The following is a 21,302-nucleotide window of genomic DNA, read 5'->3' on the forward strand; positions in this document are numbered from 1 at the left end:
GTAAATAAACTTTAATAAATAAATATTAAAAAATAAAAATACAGGATGTCTCTGGTTGTAGTATGGAAAAAGTATAAGTGCAAAGTGATCACTTATGAGATTGTTGAACAATATATGGAAAGTATTATGAAGTCAGAATATAGGTGAGGGAGGTGAAAGTAATTTGCTTTTTGATACATTATAAAGAAGAGCTAATTTATTAGGGGATTAGAATTGGTGTATGGCAGAAAGAAGTCAAAATGTTACTACCAAAGTTTCTGACCTGAGTAACTAAAATAATAATAATAATAATACTAATAACAATAATAACAATTATTATTACTATTATTGTTAAGTAGATGGGAAATAGGGAAGGAAGCAAAAGGTATGAAAATGATATGTAAGTAACAAGAAATAGTCTTTAGAAATATTAATTTTGTTATGCTTATTATATATCATGGTGGAAATGTTTGTTGAGTAGGCAATGTAAATATTCACATTTTTAATTTATGGATTTTTTCATATATGTTATACTGCTTCTTTGGAGAATTATTTTTTGATTTAATGTAAAATAAGAAGATCTTATTTAGACATGATCTTGACTAACCAGAGTGCATATTTTCTTATTTTGGACATAAATGACAGCATATTTTATGACTATTTTCTAGGTTACCAGAATTATGCTTGTGTAACATTCAGCGCTTACCATGAGAATATACACTGAAGAAATGGACAGTGTGATGTTTTTATGCAACTAAGGTAAGGGGGAAAAATGGAATATTGCTCTTTCATAAACTAATTCCTCTATGATCAATATTAGCTGAAAAAATGTGTTTTACCTCAAAATCCAAACATATATTTTAAATTTATTTTAAATATATTTATTTCATCTTAAATTTATTTTAAATAGAAAAAATGGGAAAATAGTATGTTTCTCAGGAATAAATCAGTGACTGGTATTGAGTTGATTTTGGAAGTAGAAGCATGATTCTTATGTCTACTCTTTAATATATCCTCTTCCCAGTTGACTCGGAATTAGACTAAATCCTATTCCTGCAGAGATAATAGAAATTCTTCTACCAACTTCCTAGTGGAAGTTGTTAGTATTTTTTGGACATGCAAGATGAGATTTTTCATTTCTTAAAACTAGGTATGGCAGAAAAGAAGAAATGTTAGTTGATTATTCATGTAGTGTTACAGGTGGCATCTTAAGATTATGATAGTAGCAACACCCACCCTGTAAGTGAAACGAGTCATGGTTCCATTATTTATAGCAATACCAACAAGAGATATGGACATGAGCATTGACTTGGGTGATATTTCTGAAGAAAGGTACTGATCAGAATTCTCTTTTTAAGAGCTTTTACTATAAGAAAAAATCCTTAGAATCCTTCTTAGTCAAACATAATTCCTTTGAGTTTATTTAGCTTTATACATCTATAGGGATGGGGATATGGAGGAGTAGGGAGAGATATAAATCACAAACACCTTTGTGAAAAGTTGTGTCTTGGGAAAGGGCTCAATTATCATATAAGCATTATGATAAATGATTAATGACATGTGCTGCTTTTGAATACTTTCAAGTCCCTATCTTTGAACTTTGTGATTTACAGTTGGTTGTGATGAACCATAAAACAACTTTTAAAAATGTTATTTCTCTTTTTATTATCAGTGTCATTATGACAGTACCTATTTTAATATTTTAAATTGCAAATATTCAGCATTTAGTAAATGTGCATTAATAGATTTTCTGTATGCTACACTGGGAAAATAGCCAAAATTTATTTCACTGTTTCCTAACTCTAAACAACGCACTGACACGTATGCAAGCTTCTTGTATGTCTATGTCTTCTTTGATTATTGGGAATGAGGCTTTTTTCTAAGCATTGATTTCAGCTTCTCAGATACTAAAATAAGATGCAGGGAAACAAAGCTCACATATTCATGAGTTTTTGCGCTAATGATAAGATTTTGTTTCTATACTTCAAGTTATAATCATTTGAATATAATACATATAATATATAGTAGGAACTTACAAATAGCCTTCTAGATTACAAATATTAAGTTAGATTTGAAACCTTAGGTTATTATTCTGTTACTTCTATGTGATACTAAGAAAGACTCTAGTGCATATCTAAATGGTGAGCTTTAGTTAAAACTATGTACTTACCCAGAGAACATCTGTTCTAACAAGTGCATGTATTTTAGAGAGACCATTAACATAGATGATGATTAATATGACATTGTAAATGATTTAGCAGGTGGCAAATATTAAGTTGCTTAACAGGATTTAACTCAATTGTAGAAATCAAAAACTATGAATAGGATTCTTTAATGACTTTCCAGTATTGTGCTAAATGACTAATATAACAAAACATTAGCCTGTATTCAAATTAAACTCAGGTGTGGAAACATGTGAATGTTTACTACCTTTTAAAAATCTTTTTTAGATTTAGTGTTAGATCCACATATTTCTTTCTGCAAAATAAATAATCATTACACCATTTCATAACATTCCCTTGCTTTCAAAATTATTGAACCAAATGTAATAGATGAAACATCTATTACATCTAAATATCTTCTGCTAAATTTCACATGAAGTACTCAAAAATTTGGTAGAACATTGTATCAATTTTTAGTATTTTGATTTATACCTATGGGGTGTGATTAAAGTCATAAAAATAATGTTCATCATTTAAAATATAACAATATCATGTTACAGTTATATATGTGTTTATGTGGATATATATGTATGCATATTTGTATATATGTATAAAAAATACATGTATACACATATATTTTTGTATATTTAAAAGTATATGAATTGTATTTTATTTCTCTAAGTATATAACTATCTTCACTTTATGGTTTGACTCAGTTGTTTGTCATATTTGTTTGAGTTCATCTGTGTAACACCAGTTTTATTCATTTTAACTCTATGTGTTATATCATTATAATTATATCTCAAAGCATGTTCATTGTACTTTTGCTGGACATGTATGCTTTTTTTAATATTTTGCTATTAAAACCAATACTGTAGTCAACATTCTTATCCATCATTTGTGCAAAACCTATGTGAATATTTCTGAGATATATGTTCAGAAATGGAATTCTTGGAATCAAAGATCTTCCTACCTTGTTGTATACTCTAAATCTAAAGTTCTTTCTTGACTAGCAAGAAAGTGGGATGCAGGATTAAAATGCAAGAGATGGCTAATGTTGGGAAAAGACAAGAGCCCCCAATAAGGGTCCTTGCCCTGTTTTTATTAGGATCAGAAGGCTTACAAACATGGTGATGGACGTGCACAAACAGACAAGGAATCTGTGAACATTAACTCATGGATGTGAGGGAAGCCAGATCTTGAAGATATTCAGGGTTGTTAGGGGTTTGGGTTAATACAAAACAAAACCCTGGCACTGGGAAGCCAGGCAGAAGGTTGTTTACAGGGGACATGAGGCACCACCTCTGTTTATCTTAGCCAGATAAGATGAGACAGTTAGAGCAGATAACCTCAGGGTTAACAAAGCACCTTTTTCTTTTGCTAATCAGCTCCACTCTGGACAGCTTCACCTGCAGAGTAGCAGTCTACAGCTATATTTACCTGTTTACCTAATTTGGTCCTTCCCTCTTGTGAAAGCAGCTTTCTGCTATAGTACTAAATTGGGGGGTGTTTTTGCCCTGAATGCCTAATCTTGCTGACCTCATATACCTTTGTATTGTGGGCCTTTGCAACCATCTCTATTCTGGGGCCTTTGCCCCTCCCTACGTTATTCTGGGAGTCTTATCTTGTTTACCCAAGCTTGGGTGAGAGTACCCTATGGCTCTGTAATTCTTTATGCATTTTTAAACCATTGGTGTAAGCCCAGGGAATTTCTAAGCTTATTTCCCACACTGCCTGTTACCAAATTACCCTCCTAATTGGGTGTATCAATTAATAGCCCAGTTAGCAGTACAGAATTTTTCTTTCTGCCTTGTTCTTCCTTTATTAAATTATACTGTCCTTGTGAATTTGAAAGTGTATCTCATTGCAGTTTTAATTTTTACTCTTTAATCCATAGTGAGGTAAAGTATGTTTTTAGTAATTTTCTGGTAATTTTTTCTTCTCTGTAAATTACTTGTTCACACATCTTTTGCTCTTTGTCATATTGAGGTTTAGATTGATTTTGTATGGATTTGTAAAAGTCTTGTTTCTATTTTGTATACTATCTTTTTTCAGTTTTATATACCAACTATCTTTCCTTAAATGTTGGCTTATATTGCCTGTTTTAAAATGTCCTTTTTCATGATTCATTATTCCTTTATGTATGATTTCTACATTTCATCTTGTATTAGTACATTCCTCTATCCTGGAGGTCTACAGAAAGCCCCTTTATTAGAAATATGGTTTTAATGCATTTTACAAGTCAGTTTTAGGATTTGTGATACCTTTCAGAGCTGCTAAAAGCCCACAATATTTTGGTAACAAAAAAGTCTTAAAATCTAAGATACAAAAATTTTTATTATAAATCACTCTTGACTGTAAAGTGTTAAGTCTGTTATTTTAGAGAAAATCCAGTTTTATAATTTGATAATATTATATGTATTTTTCATCTATATGTACAATTCATACTATAGAAGAAATATATACCAATTAAGCATATTTTTCTTACCAAAGCATAAGGATTTGGCTGAAACATTGCATTTTATTGCAAACTCTTTGAAATAGAGGATTTATTTGAAATAGAGGATTTATCTCACACTCTGATAAAGTATTGTAAATTTCAGGTCAGCATTAGTCCCAAGGCTTAAAACATTTACCAGTTTATTAAATTGTATTTTGAATATTTTTTTGTTTCTAGATTAAATAGAGACCATGTAAAAACAAAATTTTTCATTTTTTCAATGTTTATTTTGAGAGAGAGAAGGAGAGAGAGAGCCCACAAGCATGAGCAGAGCAAGGGCAGAGAGAAGGAGAGATTGAGAATCCCAAACAGAGTCCATTGTGGGGCTCCATCTCAGGAACCCTGAGATTATGACCTGAACCAAAATCAAGAGCCGAATACCTAACCGACTGAGCCACCCAGGTTGCCCAATAATTTTGTTACTATTTGTGTTATTTGGAAATTATTGAAATAAGTTGAATGTTGACTGAAAATAATTATATCTACTTAAACAAGAAAAATGAAGACATAATCATAAGTGGAGTACAAAACCTACACTCTTCAATACATTACTCTTAATGCATATAATTTCTGAAGCAATATGTATATGCATTTTTATAGAATTCTAAAAGAGAAAATAAAACTAAAAAATTTAGAATTCTCAATAAAATTTTCACTGAAGTAAGCATAGAAATACATCTGTCTATAAATTCGATTTGTACACTTTTTAAATATGTGTGCCTAATATACATGAGTGATTGCAAAGCCTAAAAATGGTATTTATATGTAGATGTGTGAATTTTCATTAAGTTATTTAAAGTCTAAGAGCCTTAGAAAAGATTGCAAACTGAGAGGCTATCTTAGTAACTTAATGGAAAAGTAATCTTGTACTGGTGGTTCAATATTTTTTTCCCTGCTTTAGGACTTAGTCCTGAGAATAATCAATATGCAAAATCAGTGGAGGAACTCCCAGTGTTTAAAACCTGAATAAAAGAACAGACAGAAGACTTTATATTTACTAAATGTATCTTTGTAAATGATTATTTACTTAAAAGTATCCATAGTCAATTTAATTTCAGTGTAGAATATAAAATACAAAAATATTGACTAATCTTAATCTGTGTTATTAACAGTGTATAAATGTATTCATATATAACTTTTTGTTTTGTTTATTTATTACTCATAAATCATTCATGCACGTATTTTCAAAATAATAAACATTTATTAATCCACTATCCAATATAAGAATTAGAACACTGCCAGTATTTATAAGTATCTATAAATACTCCTCTCCCAAGCTGCCAAGGGCACCTCCCCTCCCACTATGGTAAGCACTATCTTGTTTAGATGTTTATCATTCCTCTTGGTTGTTTCTCTAACAACCATCAGACATTTATGCATACTTATGCAATATTTAGGTTATATATATTTTTAGAGATATGGAATATGAAACAGTATATAATCTAGTTAGAATTGTTTTATTCAACCAGCGTTTTGTTCTTAAAGTCCAACTGTGCTATTGCATATTACTACAGTGTTTTATTTTTCCTGCCATACACTATTTCATTCCTTGACTATACTACAGTTTATTCATTTTCTAAAAGTGGATGTTGTATGGCTTTTAAGGTTTTCCTATTATGAGAAGTGATGCTGTTAAATATCTCCCAATATCTCCTTTTTTTATGAAGTAAATTTTTCTGATACTAGTTTCAATATTTTTAAATTAAAAATTTTCTTAAGATAATTATGGATTCACATATTATTGTAAGAATAATTCAGAAATATTGTGTTTTTCTTCACTTTTTTACTGTTGTTTACATTGATCAGTATTTCTTTACTTTTAGGTTTATATCAATGTCAATATGGATTAAGAAATATAACATCACTAGCTACTTTAAGCAAAGAACTATTATTCTAAGTGTAAAACAAATTAGAATAGCTGCAAGAGTGCAGAGGACAATTCTAGGTTAGCCAGACATTTCTTAAATTGGATACAAAAGCACTTTTCCAAAAAGGAAACCTTTAATGAATTAGATTTCATTAAAATTAAGATCTCTTCCAACAAATATTTAGGACAGTTAAGAAGGTTGAAATACTGAGAAAAATTTTGTGATACATACACCTGAAATAGTTCTATATAAAACCCATAAATGTTATCAATTAATTATACAAAGATATGCATAAAATTTAAAAAAATGGTCAACATACTTGGACATGTCACTAGAAGTATTCAGATCGTTAACAAAAACACAAAAACATGTCCAATTACAAGTAATCAATTCAAATTTATATCTAACCTATAACGAGATACCATTAGTGCTCACCAGAATGGCTAAATGCAGTTTTTTCAATTACCAAGGGTTTTCAAGAGTGTAATTCATAATTGCATATTCTTTTAATGGAATATGACTGGAGATGTCCCTTCTGAAAGTGTCAACTAAAGATCAGCATAATATGTATTAGCAAGAACTCCTTCCTGGTCATATATTTAATAGAAATGTGTATATATGTGCCATGTTAGACATGCACAAAAAGTAATAGGGTCATTTTACATAATAGTTACTACAACCCAAATACATATCAGTGTAAACATATATAAAATGGATATACTCATACAATGATCTATGTAGCAATAAAAATTATTTAAAATTAAAAATTAAAAAAAAATAAAACATGTTAGAGTTATGCAAAAAAGCGGGATGAATCTAACAAATAATAATGAAAGACTTTAGGGAGGCACCTGGGTGGCTTAGTTGGTTAAACATCAGACTTTGCATCATGATTTTGGGGTTCACGAGTTCGAGCCCCATGTTGGGCTCTGTGGTGACAGCTCAGATTCTGTGTTTCAGATTCTGTGAGCCTGCTTCAGATTCTGTGTTTCCCTCTCTCTCTATGCCCCTCCCCCACTCATATTCTATCTTTCTGTCTCAAAACTAAATAAAAACATTAAAAAATTAATGAAAGACATTAGGCAAACACAAAAGTACTTGTGCAGTGATGCCATTTATTCAAAGTTCAAAAGGAAGCAAAATGAAATGACTATTAGTAATCAGGATAATGGTTGCCTTTATGGAGGAGAGAAGGGTAGTGATTAGAAGAGAGCAGGAGGTGTCTTCTTAGTTGCTCTTACTTTTTCTATTTCTTGACCTTTGACAGTTGTAGTTACAAATATATGATTGTGTTGTGGTAATCTATTGAACTGTATACAGTTGTGAATTGTGCACATTTCTCTTTATATGCCATACTTCAGAAGCATTAAGTATTGTTATAAGCAATTTACAAATTGTCATCATTTACACGTGGAAGGCTTTATAACCTATAATTTTCAACATTAAAGGAAATGACAATTTTCTTTTATGATGAAGCTGCAACTTATAATAACACAAACAATAAATAAGTTATGTTTATTACTATATTGTTTATATTGTCTACTGGTTTATTTTTACAAATTAGTTGCATATCTTATAGTCATCCTTATTTCATTTGTCTAATTATTGATAATATTAAGAATGTTTTCGTTCATTAACTTCACAATTTCATTATCTAATATTCTGGATATTTAGAGAATTATATAAACAGCATGATCTTGTATTTATTTATGTCTATGTATTTATCTGTATCTACAATGTGAAGTTCACAAATATTGCCTCATTTTTATCTTAATGTGTGAATATTAATGGTTTTGCTATATTTAAAACTAGCTTGACTACCAGAAATGTTCTTTTACTGGTAAAAAATATTTTCTCTCGAAAGTGTTCACCTCAGAGTTGTAGACAAGTATAATAGAGTTGTAGACAAGACATAATAAATATGAATGGAAAGTACCAGGAGGTTCTAGTGTGTATTAATAAACATTTTTAGAACATAAGCAAGTTTCACTAAACAAATTGTAATAACATATGTAATACATCATATAATAGTGGCAACAACCAATCAAAATATTACAAATTCAACTGTGGACTAATAAAATGTAAGGTTAACACAAAGCTCTCACTACTATTTTCCTTAGCATATAAGCCAGCGCAACCAAATTGATAAGGAGCCTCAACTCTGTTTGTCTCTCTGGAGCTGAGCTGGTTGTAGACCAACACAAGTTGATCACTAGGTGATTCCAATTGTTTGGGAAGATATCCACAAACAAATGTTACTAATCCTACCAGCTGGGGGTGGACATCAGGCAAAGCAGAGAGACAGATGAATCCCTTGTTGAAAAGAGTACAATGAAAGTTTTGCCAGCTAAGTGATTAGCTTCCTGCTCACAGATCTCAAATTCAGGCTTTGGTTGATCTTGATTTGCTCTTTCTCAGAATCATTTAATTGGCAATGAGATGGGATATTCTTAAGAGGAAGATCATGATAAACTGATCCCCACCTTGGCAGAAATGTGGCTTTGAATATTAATTATTTCTGCTGCTGGATGTGCAGGAATACTTAAGAATAAGTGGAGAAATACAGGCTCTGTGAGAAATGCTTAACTTTTAATGAAGAGAAAGATGAAAGAATTTCTTGGATATCATCCCTCAGTAACCTGTAAAAAACTCACTAAAATGTTAGATAAAAAGAAATATTGGGGGGAAGAAATGTCATAAAATCAGAAGTTTTGAAAAAAAAATAGAATCAGAAAAAAAGGGCCAAAGTAAATAGTATGAACATTACAAGAACTATGAACAGTTATAAGGTGTTGTTAATTATGGTATTAACTATTAGGCAGCACTGGGCCAATCACCATCTACATAATGCAGCAGATGATTGGTTTCTAGGAGCTTATGCCTCTTGTATTTTAGAGAAAAAAATAGAAGTAGAAGAAAATGAAAAAAAACAAAGTTAAAGTTCCATGTTACAGATCAGGCAAATGTATAAGATCTGGGAAAATTGTGCCAAGGCCAGCACCTAATATGAATTGCATGGCAGCTGGACCTGGGGAAAAAATATAAGAGGCTATCAACTAGTAACAAAATTAGATATGGTTGAATGGGAACATAAGCCTTAATCTAAGCCAGTATTCCAAAGATCATGAAAAATATAAAAATCTCTAATAGATTATTATCAGATTGAATACATGAAAGAAAAATTATTACCAATTAATGTTTATTTCAGGAATGTAACATTGGTTTCATATTCAAAAATTAATAAAATTTGGTCTAGCTGGACCTTGACCTGGATGATGAGGATACTCACACAACAGACAAATATCTATTAAGCAGAGTAATGGCCATAGGTACAAATGAATTTGATTTATAAGGGATATAAAATTTGTTTATGATTAATTTTATTTGACAAATGTATTGATTATGTAGACTGACAAATGCTGCCTAGACTAGTTTAGTTCTGAAAATAAGTAACTCAAATGTACTATATCAATTTACAAACTCCATTGTGAAAAAAATATATACAGTGTTAATAATTCCTGGTAGTTTTGTGGTGGGGTTAAGGTAACCTTACCATGTGATATACGCATATTCATTAACTGTGTGAAGTCAGACTTGTTAGTTTTATTATTATTGGAATAATATAATGATATTTGTTCACATAGTCACATTGACACCAACCATCAATTATCTGACTTACAATGTAACCAATTACATGTATTAGTGGAAATACATGTACATAAACAGCATTCAGACATTACCAAACTTCAGGAACTTTATTTTGCAGTTACATAATAAAGTATAGAAATGAGTTATCAGTAATGCAGATCAGGTCCCAAAAGTAATTACTTTTGGTTTTCTCCACTAGTTATACCTCATAAAACACTTTCATATAAAGATAAAAGAAACAGAAACTACTCTTCAGATATCATAGTCTTCTTTAGAGAAGCAGATCTTGCTGCTGACACTGCATCCTCAAAAAATAATGAAGGACTTTCATGGCATTTCTATTTAATTTTCTGAATGTGTATGTGTATAGCTAGAAAGGGAGTCAAGCCAATAATTAAGAGTTCTAGGAACCTGAAAGATAAATCAAAAAGGAGGGGGCGCCTAGGTAGCTCAGTCAGTTAAGCATCACACTTTGTGCGTGCGTGCGTGTGTGTGTGTGTGTGTTACTTTTTTTTAATTTTATTTTTTATTTTTTATTTTTCAAAATTTACATCCAAATTAGTTAGCATATAGTGCAACAATGATTTCAGGAGTAGATTCCTTAATGCCCCTTATCCATTTAGCCCATCCCCCCTCCCACAACCCCTTCAGTAACCCTCAGTTTGTTCTCCATATTTATGAGTCTCTTCTGTTTTGTCCCCCTCCCTGTTTTTATATGATTTTTGTTTCCCTTCCCTTATGTTCATCTGTTTTGTCTCTTAAAGTCCTCATATGAGTGAAGTCATATGATTTTTGTCTTTTTCTGAGTAATTTCACTTAGCATAATACCCTCCAGTTCCATCCATGTAATTGCAAATGGCAAGATTTCATTCTCTTTGATAAGCATCCAACTCCTGATTTCATCTCAGGTCATGAGTTCATAGGTCGTGGGGTTGAGCCCCAAGTCAGGCTCTGCACTGGGTTTGGAACCTGCTTAAGACTCTCTATCCCTCTCTCTCTGCCCTTCTCTCACTCGTGCTCTCTCTCTCAAAATAAATAAACATTTTAAAAAAAGGAGAAGCGGGGCGCCTGGGTGGCGCAGTCGGTTAAGCGTCCGACTTCAGCCAGGTCATGATCTCGCGGTCCGGGAGTTGGAGCCCCGCGTCAGGCTCTGGGCTGACGGCTCAGAGCCTGGAGCCTGTTTCCGATTCTGTGTCTCCCTCTCTCTCTGCCCCTCCCCCGTTCATGCTCTGTCTCTCTCTGTCCCAAAAAAAATAAACGTTGAGAAAAAAAATTTAAAAAAAAAAAAAGGAGAAGCTTTTGATTTTTTATTTTTATTATTTTCTATTTTTTAATGTTTATTTATTTTCAGGAGAGAGAGAGAGAGACAGAAAGCAGGGGAGGGCAGAGAGAGAGGGAGACACAGAATCTGAAGCAGGCTCCAAGCTCTGAGCTGTCAGCATAGGGCCCGTGACACAGGGCTCGAACTCACAAACTGTGAGATATGACCTGAACTGAAGTTGGATGCTTAACCAACTGAGCCACCCAGGCGCCCTTTATTTTTCATTTTTATTTTTTTTTAATTTAAGTTTGTTTATTTTGAGAGAGAGCGAGAGAAAGAGAGAGAGCAGGGGAGGGGCAGAGAGTGACAGAGAATCCCAAGCAGGCTCCACACTGTTAGCATAGAGCCTGATGTGGGGTTTGATCCCACGAATTATGAGCTGTGCATGACCTGAGATGAAATCATGAGTTGGATGCTTAACTGACTGAGCCACCCGTGCACCCCAAGGAGAAACTTTTAAAAATGACACTAAGACAACTCCGTGTTTTAGCTTTACTTCCATGTTTTCCAAAGTTTGGTTAGCAAGACAACATTAGAAATTTATATTCTGCACACCTTCCTGTCCAGATTCATTTGCAAACCATGGGGGCATTTGGGAGTAATAATTTCTGCATCTTTAATAAGCCTCCAAGTGATAGTTTTTCACAATATAGTTTGAAAGCTACCTTTCTTTTTGATAATAGAAAACTTCTGTTTCTGAGAGGAATTTTTAATGGTCAACAGCTGAAATGGACATCAAAGCATTTATCCCATTGGAAAGTATCGTTTTCAGCTTAATGTTTTTAAAATTTTTTAATTTTATTATTTTTTTTAATTTTTAATGTTTATTTTTTGAGAGAGACAGTGTGTGAGTGGGGGAGGGGCAGGAAGAGAAGGGGAGACAGACTCTGAAGCAGGCTCCAGGCTCCCAGCTGTCAGCATAAAGAGCCTGATGTGGGTTCGATTCCGTGAGATCATGACCTGAGCTGAAGTCGGAAGCTTAATAGACTGAGCCACCCAGGTGCCCCTCAACATTTTTTTAAATGTTTATTTGAGAGAAAGAGGAGAGAGTGTGAGTACAGGAGGGGCAGAGGGAGAGAGAGAAAGAGAGGGGGAGAGAGAGAGAGAGAGAGAGAGAGAGAGAGAGAGAGAGAGAGAGCACGAAAATCCCAAGTGGGCTACACACTGTTAGCACAGAGCCTGATGCGGGGCTCTGTCTCACAAATGTGAGATTATGAAATGAGCTGAAATCAAGAGTCTGCCACTCAACTGACTGAGCCACCCAGACGCCCCTCAGCTCATTATTAAAGTTTGAGTAGAGATCATTACATGTGATGATTTAATGTCAAACTTTTCTCAGAAGGAAGAGTCACTGGCATTTGAATTTTTTGAGAAACAAAATATGTGGAATTCATAGGTTTATATGTAATACTCTTATTGTTTTATTGTATTGGCAATGGGCCAGAAAATAAAATATAATGACTTCGGTGACACAAAAATATCTCTGTTATGATCAAACTTTCTAGGGTGTGGTTTCAGGTGGAGTTGTCAAAAATTCTCATGTTTATGCATTTTGGGACTCCAGATGCAGATGGAAAACGGTGAAAATATTGTTTAAAAAAGTTCATAAAGGGTATTCCAGTTAATAACACTGCATAGTAGTTCACATAATAATCAATAACTTGTAACCACAAATCTCATTTTATTATTTCTCATGATTTTGCATATGAGGATTTGAGCAAGGATTCATCTAGATTTCTGGCCTATGAATGCTCATGAATTCAGATGGTATTTGGAGCTGAAATGGCAGAGGTTTGGGTGAAATAGATACATGTTGTCTTAGTTCTTCTCCATGGATTCTGTCCTCTCTTCTGTTTTGAATTTTTTTAGTGTAATTTATTTTTGAGAGAGACAGAGAGAATTTGAGCGTGAACATGAGCAGGGGAAGGGCAGAGAGAAAAGGAGACAGAGGATCCGAAGCAGTCTCTGAGCTCTCAGCACAGAGCCTGATGCAGGGGCTCAAACTCACAAACTGCGAAGTCATGACCTGAATTGAAGTCCGATGCTTAACCAGCCAAGCCACCCAGGTGCCCTTGTTTTGCATTTTCTTACAGCATAACCACTTTTCATGAGTGAGATTACTTACACCAAATGTCTGCAAATTACAGCACAAAGAGGATTGCCTGATAAAATGATAATACAGGATACAGTTAAATTTTAATTTCAGATAAACATGAATAGCTTTTTTTTTGGTATAAATATGTCCTGGACATTATTTGGGACCAAATTACACTTTAAAGAAAAAAGTATTTATTATTTATCTGAAATTCAAAGTGCACTAGACACGCTATATTTTTATTTACTACTTCTGGTAACCATTGACCAAATCTGGATGGTCTTCTGTTTTTATAAATAAAGTTTATGTGGGACACAGCCAAACCAAATCATTTCAGTATTGTCTGTGGAAGCTTTCATGCTGTAAGGGCAGAGTTGAATAGTTGCAGCAGAGACCACATCCGTGGCAAAGTCTAAAATATTTACTATCTGACCTTTTATAGAACAAGGTTTGCCAGTCTCAGCCTTGTAAAGCAGCTTTCCAGTAAGAAAGGTCAAAGCTATATCTGCTTTCATAACTAAACTTGGGAGGTCTCATAGCTCACTTCTGGCATAGTCATAGCTGCCAAGACTAAGGTGAGAGGAATTAAACTCAGTTTGCAAAAGGGAAAGGGAAGTGTCCAGAAAGACCTGACAGTAGATATTTTTGCAGCCATCTTGGAAAATACAAACTTCTACTTACTGGATTGTGACGTGTTTTCTTAAGACAGCACTCTGAAAACAAATGGGAACATTTCATAAACAAGAAAAGTAATTCTTTTTTTTTAAGATTTTATTTTTAAGAAATATTTACTCCCAATGTGGAGTTCTAACTCACAATCCTGAGATCACGAGTCACGTGCTTTACCAACTGAGCCAGACAGGCACCCCAAGAAAAGTGATTTCTATTTGAAAGTTTTCCACCATAAAAATTTGAAGATGTGTAGATTAGAAATGTTTCTTATATAATTCATAGATAATAAAAAATATATAGTATTGCTTTTTAAATAAAGCCTTATCTTAAATTCACTTCCCAGGCAATTTTGCTTTAAAAGTAGAGAAGAGAGAGATGCATCCACAGACTTAGTGAAAATGTCAAGTTTTCACTAATGTAGGTCCTGACAATTCAAGTTTGCCTATTTAAGGAACACTAGTCACATCTTAATGTACTAAAAAATTTAGCTTGGGTTAATTCAGAATAATGTTTCTTTTTTTATATTTCTCTAAAGTAATATGTATAAATTTAAACCCTCTTCAGTCAAATTTAGGTCTTAATAAACCAACAATATGTTGAATGGCAGATAATGATAAAGTAACTGTAAGATAATTTAGTTGATTTATAAAACCAGTGAAGATGTTAAGTCATAACATTTTAAATCACATAACAATATTGTTTCCATATGCATGTTTAACGCTTTGACTTAACTCAGATGCTTCTTCATTGTTTTTTATCTTCATATAAACTCTGAACAGTGTGTATCTAAGATAAATATTCATATTAAGGATATGAAATGATCTCACTTTAATATTGTTTAATAAAAACATGCACATAAAACAGATTAAACATTGAAATAATACAGAACTTGATGCATTGCTACATCATGATTAATAGTAAAAATTTTAAATAATTCATGCCCAGTTTTAAATATGCACCCTATGTGCTGAACATGAATATAGTAAGAATATAACTTGGGGCATTATAATTTATAACTGGTAGCTGATATTGATTAACAATAGAAAAAAGAAAATGCTAAGATACAGATGTATGTGATTATCATTTTGATTCCTCAAGGCAACTTAACTGTATGGAAAATGATTGATTATCTTCAAATAATACATAATCATCTACATTGTGTGCTTCTATTATGTCACTTGATTCATATATCTCTATATTTAAGTACAAAAGTAAAGATTCTAGTGTCAGTATCAATTACTCAACAAGTGCATATTAGCAATATATCCTTCAGAAATATTATTAAACTCTAACACAGATTAATTTTCTAGATACCTATAATTTTAAATTATAATTTTCTTAATTCTGTAAAATACAGAATTTGTAGTCAAGATTTTCATTTTTTTATCTCTTTTTGGCCATTTACAGATTATGCTCCATACACATTCATAAGACAGTGTTACTGCTCTTTTACTATGTGACAATAATAGCTAATTACCATTATTCTGTATAGGTAATATGCTAAACAATTTATATGCCATTAGAATATCTGTATAATATGGATTTTATTACAAAGTCTTTACTGCAGAAAGAGAAACGAAGTCTTATCCAACTTGTACATTTAGCAAGCTATGAGGCTAGTACTTGAATTTGTTCAATTTGGTTCCAAATCTTTGGCTCTTCCTTGCTATTAAGAATTATCAAATACTGAATTAGTATTAAGAAAACAAACAAGAAGAACTAAGTCCTTGAACTCGCAAACTTCTTTCATTGTCTAGGTAACATTAGAGATAACATTAGTGAATAAATATGATAAATTGAATAATGAACAAAACCTTATGAGATTGCAAAGAGAAAAGGAATCACCTATATGACATTTGAACTAAGTTTATTTTTTTTTAATACTAATAACTTTTTCTCATTTATTTGGTTTGTGACTTATCTGCTTCCCTGAGTTATTTCTCTTTTTCTTCTTTTTTTAAATATGAAATTTATTGTCAAATTGGTTTCCATACAACACCCAGTGCTAATCCCAAAAGGTGCCCTCCTCAATACCCATCACCCCCCCCCCCCCATCTGCCCTCAGTTTTTTCTCAGTTTTTAAGAGTCTCTTATGCTTTGGCTCTCTCCCTCTCTAACCTCTTTTTTTTTCTTCCCCTCCCCCATGGAATTCTGTTAAGTTTCTCAGGATCCACATAAGAGTGAAACCATATGGTATCTGTCTTTCTCTGTATGACTCACGGCCTTTTGTAGCAACATGGATGGAACTAAGTTTTAATAATTAGTATCCTTTCAACAAGTAGAAATGTTTTCATAGAAGACATAACATGTACAAAGTCATAGAAGCATGACATATTTTATTGACCCCACACCTTTGCCTCTTTGCATCATTATTAGAGTATACCGACTAACATTCTGAGGTCATTTTTGTGATAGCATATGTAAAGCAATATTTAATTGTGCATTCCTCTTTCATTTTCAACTATTAAATTATTAAATACTAGATACCAGGTTCTACATCTTAGTTATCATTTAACCTCTAACTTATAATTTAGTGCTTAGCTATAGCAGTGGTGCTCAAGAAATGCTTGTTTAATAAGTGACAGAATTAACAATGGTGACTGACACATTTAAGATCCCTAGTTGGTATAATTACTATATTAAAATTTTACATTTAATTATTAAGGTAAGAGATCTGAGAGGGAGAGAGAAACATTTATGGAATCAGGATTCAATTATTTTAGTTAGATAAAAAGTATCTGGATAACACAGTGTGTTATAAAGTACTCTTCTAAATTTTACAAGAAGGGAATGAAGATAGTATGAGCAACTGACTGCACTCAAACCATATGTAGTGTATAGTTTCTTAACTCTCGTTGGTCCATAAATCCACTTTTCAAACTAATTAAAGGTTGTAGATCCATTCTTAGAGTAATGTTTGAATTGTATACAATACATAGGATTACAAAGGAAGCAAATTATTTTGTAATATGGTGATACATTTGTCAAGTAAGCTGGTTATGTTTTATTATGAATTTGTCTTTGTTAATTTATTAAATAACAAGTTCTTATAGCTGGCCTAATAATTATACTTTCAAAATGCCAATTAGTATAAATGATATTTTGACATATCTACAATTGTGCCCTTCATGATGGAAAGACAAAGCACAAAACAAAACAAACAAAACCACACGAAAAGCAAACAAAAGAAAAAAAGAAACAACAACAACTCTTGTTTATTTCATCTAGGAAATTCAGTTTTACCAGAAATCCATGAACTTATTGGTACTATTTGTCAACTAGTGGTCATAATTAAATTACATGGGACAAATGTGTTACAGAAAGTTGCAAAAATGACTCTAATTCTTCATCAGCCCCCCTTGCCATATGGTTTTGAAGTCTCTACCTACTCTAATCATTGCCGTGAGCTTGTGACTTGCTTTGGTCAAAGGGTTTTTAGCAGATGTGATACAAATAAAGGCTTATGAAAGCACAGATACAATTGAATTTGCTCCTTTTTTGCACTTCTGCTGTTGTCATAAATACATGCCTAGGTTAGTCCCACTAGCAGTGTAGATATGTGGGCTACCGATTATTTACTTCAGTAGGCCCAACTGAGGCCATCGTAAATCAGCAGACAGCTGGCCAAATCCCTATGTGTAAACTGACCCAGCCAAGGTCAGCAAAGCTGCCTCACAGACTTCTAGATGATCCCAAAAATATGAGTTATAAGCACTATAAGCCATATGCTATCATCATTCTGGCAAGAAGACACTAATCCCATTCTGCACACTTCATTTGCTGTTGTCTCAAAATGACAGATAGAATAAAATAGAATACCTTGATTGATTTGGAATATGTATATATATTATATGTGTGTGTATATGAAAACTTTTATACCTCTTAATGTTCATGAAATCTTATTGTGCACATAGTAATTAACAATTAATGAAGTCAATCCCGCACATAGTAAGGATTCAAATATATATATATTTCCTAATAAATTACAGAGTCATTTTCACTTAGGAACATATTTTAGAGTGCATATGAATTTAATGATGAACAAGGAACATCTCTATTAAACTTTATTAATCCCTTCTTTTGGAAAGAACTGGTATTACATTGTACACTGTGAAACAGCATATAGCAAAAAAAAAATAGCAGAAAGCCACTCATTTTCAAGGAGTTCAATATTTACAAAAGGTGTAAATAACATATAAAAACCACATGAATCTAACATATTTACTCACTTATTATCCTACTCACTGAGAAATAATTTCCCGTAATGTCCACAAATTATAATTATGCCTAACTTATAAATTACTTAAATGCACTGCAAATGTCCTGCTTGATTTTTAATTAACATCAAAAGCAGATTTCTACCTGTTGTAGTCTAACATTTTAATTTTATTTTAAAAAGAAAGCCATTTAGCAGTAGCAAATAAAATACGCCGCATGCTAAGTGAAGAGTATCTGCTCCATATTTTTCAAAGAAATTGTTTTTCATCATCAAATCTGGGTATTATGCAAAAAGGAAACATGATTAAAATAGAATTGTACCCAGTGGCCAAAAGAGAAGAAGCCAGTCTGTCATAAATACAAATACAAATTCAAAAGAACAAATTGAAGTTAAGAAAGGATAAAAAAAAAGTTGGCATTATATAAAGCAATCCCATGAGCGTATCAAATAGTTGGAATGCTAAGTTATTTCATCTACAAAAGAACTTTGAGAAAAAAAAAAAACAGTAACTAAAATTTTGTCCTAGTCAGAGAGACCGAAGGAAATGGTTTAAATATTATTCAGCAGAGTAAATTACTAAAATTGTGCATTTTTTTCATTCTTTTAAACTATTATTACTGTATTGATGCCTTGAGTCATATACCTTTATTATGAAGATAAGAACGAAATTACAGTTGACCCTTGAGCATCACAAGTTTGAACTGTGCAGATCCACTTATACAGATTTTTTTTACAGTACAATACTGTAATGTGTTTTCACTTCTTTAGGTTTTTCTTATTAATATTTTTAGTTTATTGTATTGTAAGAATATATTACATAATACATGTAAAATATAAAATATGTGTTAATCAATTTTATGTTTTTGGTAAGCCTTCCAGTTAACTGTAGACTATTAGTAGTAAAGATCTGGAGAGTAAAAAGTTACTGGAATTTTTTTTTTAACGTTTATTTATTTTTGAGACAGAGACAGAGCGTGAACAGGGGAGGGGCAGAGAGAGAGGGAGACAGAGAATCTGAAACAGGCTCCAGGCTCTGAGCTGTCAGCACAGAGCCCAACGCGGGGCTTGAACTCACAGACCGTGAGATCATGACTTGAGCTGAAGTCGGACGCTTAACTGACTGAGCCACCCAGGCACCTGGAGAGTAAAAAGTTATACGAGAATGTTTGTTTGAAAAGTCAGTGCCCCTAACCCCTGCATGTTCAAGAGTCACCTGTGCCTTGAGCCATTTGAATAAATTAGTAACTAAATTCACTCATTCATTAATTTCATAAATATTTCTTGAACACCTACTGTTTTCCAGGCCCTGTTCAAGTTTCTGGGGACAGAACAATCAATAAAATTGGTGATATATCTCCTCTCATGATACTCACCATTTAATGGGGACAGACACAAAATAGTTTATAAGCAAAATGAGAAATAAATCTTTTGTCAGTTAAGTATAAATACCCTGAAAAAAAAAACCAAGGCTGAAAGTACAGAATGTAAAAGTTTATTTTATAAGGGATTATTGCTTTATTAGTAATAATCACTCTGATGAATAAAATTTGAGTAGAGAATGAAGGATACAAAAATGGAAGTCATGTCCATATTTGGGTGTTATAGGTTGAATTTTGTCCCCAAAAACTTAGGCTGAAGTTCTGACCCTCTGAATGTGATCTTATTTGGAAATAATCTTTGTAGACATGATCAAATGAATGTGAAGTCATTAGGATAAGCCCTGAGCCAATCTGGCCAGTGTCCTTAGAAGAACAAGACTGTGGCACAAAGGCAAGAATGCCACATGACGATAGAGGCAGAGATTGAAGTGATGCAGCTACACACCAAGGAACCGCAACAATTGCTCACAAACCACTAGAATCGTAGAAAAGACAACAAAGTATGCTCCCCGAGAGTTTCAGAGAGCCGGGACCTGCTGATGCTGTGATTTTGGACTTCTAGACTCTAGCTTGTGAGACAATAAATTGCTGTGGTGTTAAGTCACCCAGTTTGTGGTACTTTGTTATGGCAACGCTGGGAAGGAAACCAATACAGTAGAAGAAGATAATTACAAAATAAGGAAACATCAAGGGCAAGGGGCAAGTCATAAACATTCCAGCAGAAAGAAGAGTACAGGTCAGGTGGCAAAGGATACAGAGAGGGCTGATGAATTAAGAGCACTAATTCAATCAGTTTCTCTAATAACCGAAAGGTTACTTTGTAATTAAAAAATGATCAATATTAGGGGAAAAATAACACTGTACTAAAAAAAAAGCCATAAGCTGGTCTCTAAATTTCAGTGTTTCAGTTATTAAACGTGATAAAATGAAAGAGGACTAGAAAATTTAAGAAAAAAAACTGTATAAAAGGAAAAATATTAAATCTGCAAATTAAAAGGCATTATAAAATATTTTTCATTTGAGGTGCCTGGGTGGCTCAAGTTGGTTAAGGATCCGACTTCAGCTTAGGTCATGATTTCATAGTTCTGGTGTTCAAGCCCTGCATTGGGCTCTGTGCTGATAGCTCAGAGCCTGGAACCTGTTTCAGATTCTCTGTCTCCCTCTCTCTCTGCCCCTCCCCTGTTTGTGCTCTGTCTCTCAAAAATAAACGTAAAAAAATTATAAATAAAATATTTTGCAATAAAATTAAATAAAAAACTAAAATATATGACAAAATGAATATATTTTACTAAAGGAAATTATAAAGTTAAAAGAACATATACTGTCCACTTGAGGTAGAGAAAACTGATACCCAGTTTTCCTTTGTTTCCTAGGCATATGACAAGTGTAAATTGGTCCAAAGTTTAAGCAAGTGACCCAAACAAGGCAAAACAAAACCAATCATTAATATATATTTTTT

At 32.8% G+C, this 21,302-nt stretch overlaps 1 long non-coding RNA gene across 1 annotated transcript in view; it reads left to right on the forward strand.

Moving 5' to 3' along the window:
• LOC125176831 (uncharacterized) overlaps positions 1–21,302 on the forward strand; it is an 802,675-nt gene that overhangs the window by 282,908 nt on the left and 498,465 nt on the right. The window contains exon 3 of the long non-coding RNA XR_007156409.1: positions 648–738. This is a non-coding gene — a long non-coding RNA (uncharacterized LOC125176831). The remainder of the gene's footprint in view (positions 1–647; positions 739–21,302) is intronic.

Source organism: Prionailurus viverrinus, chromosome A1 (genome assembly GCF_022837055.1).
Source record: "Prionailurus viverrinus isolate Anna chromosome A1, UM_Priviv_1.0, whole genome shotgun sequence".
Classification (NCBI taxonomy): Eukaryota; Metazoa; Chordata; class Mammalia; order Carnivora; family Felidae; genus Prionailurus; species Prionailurus viverrinus.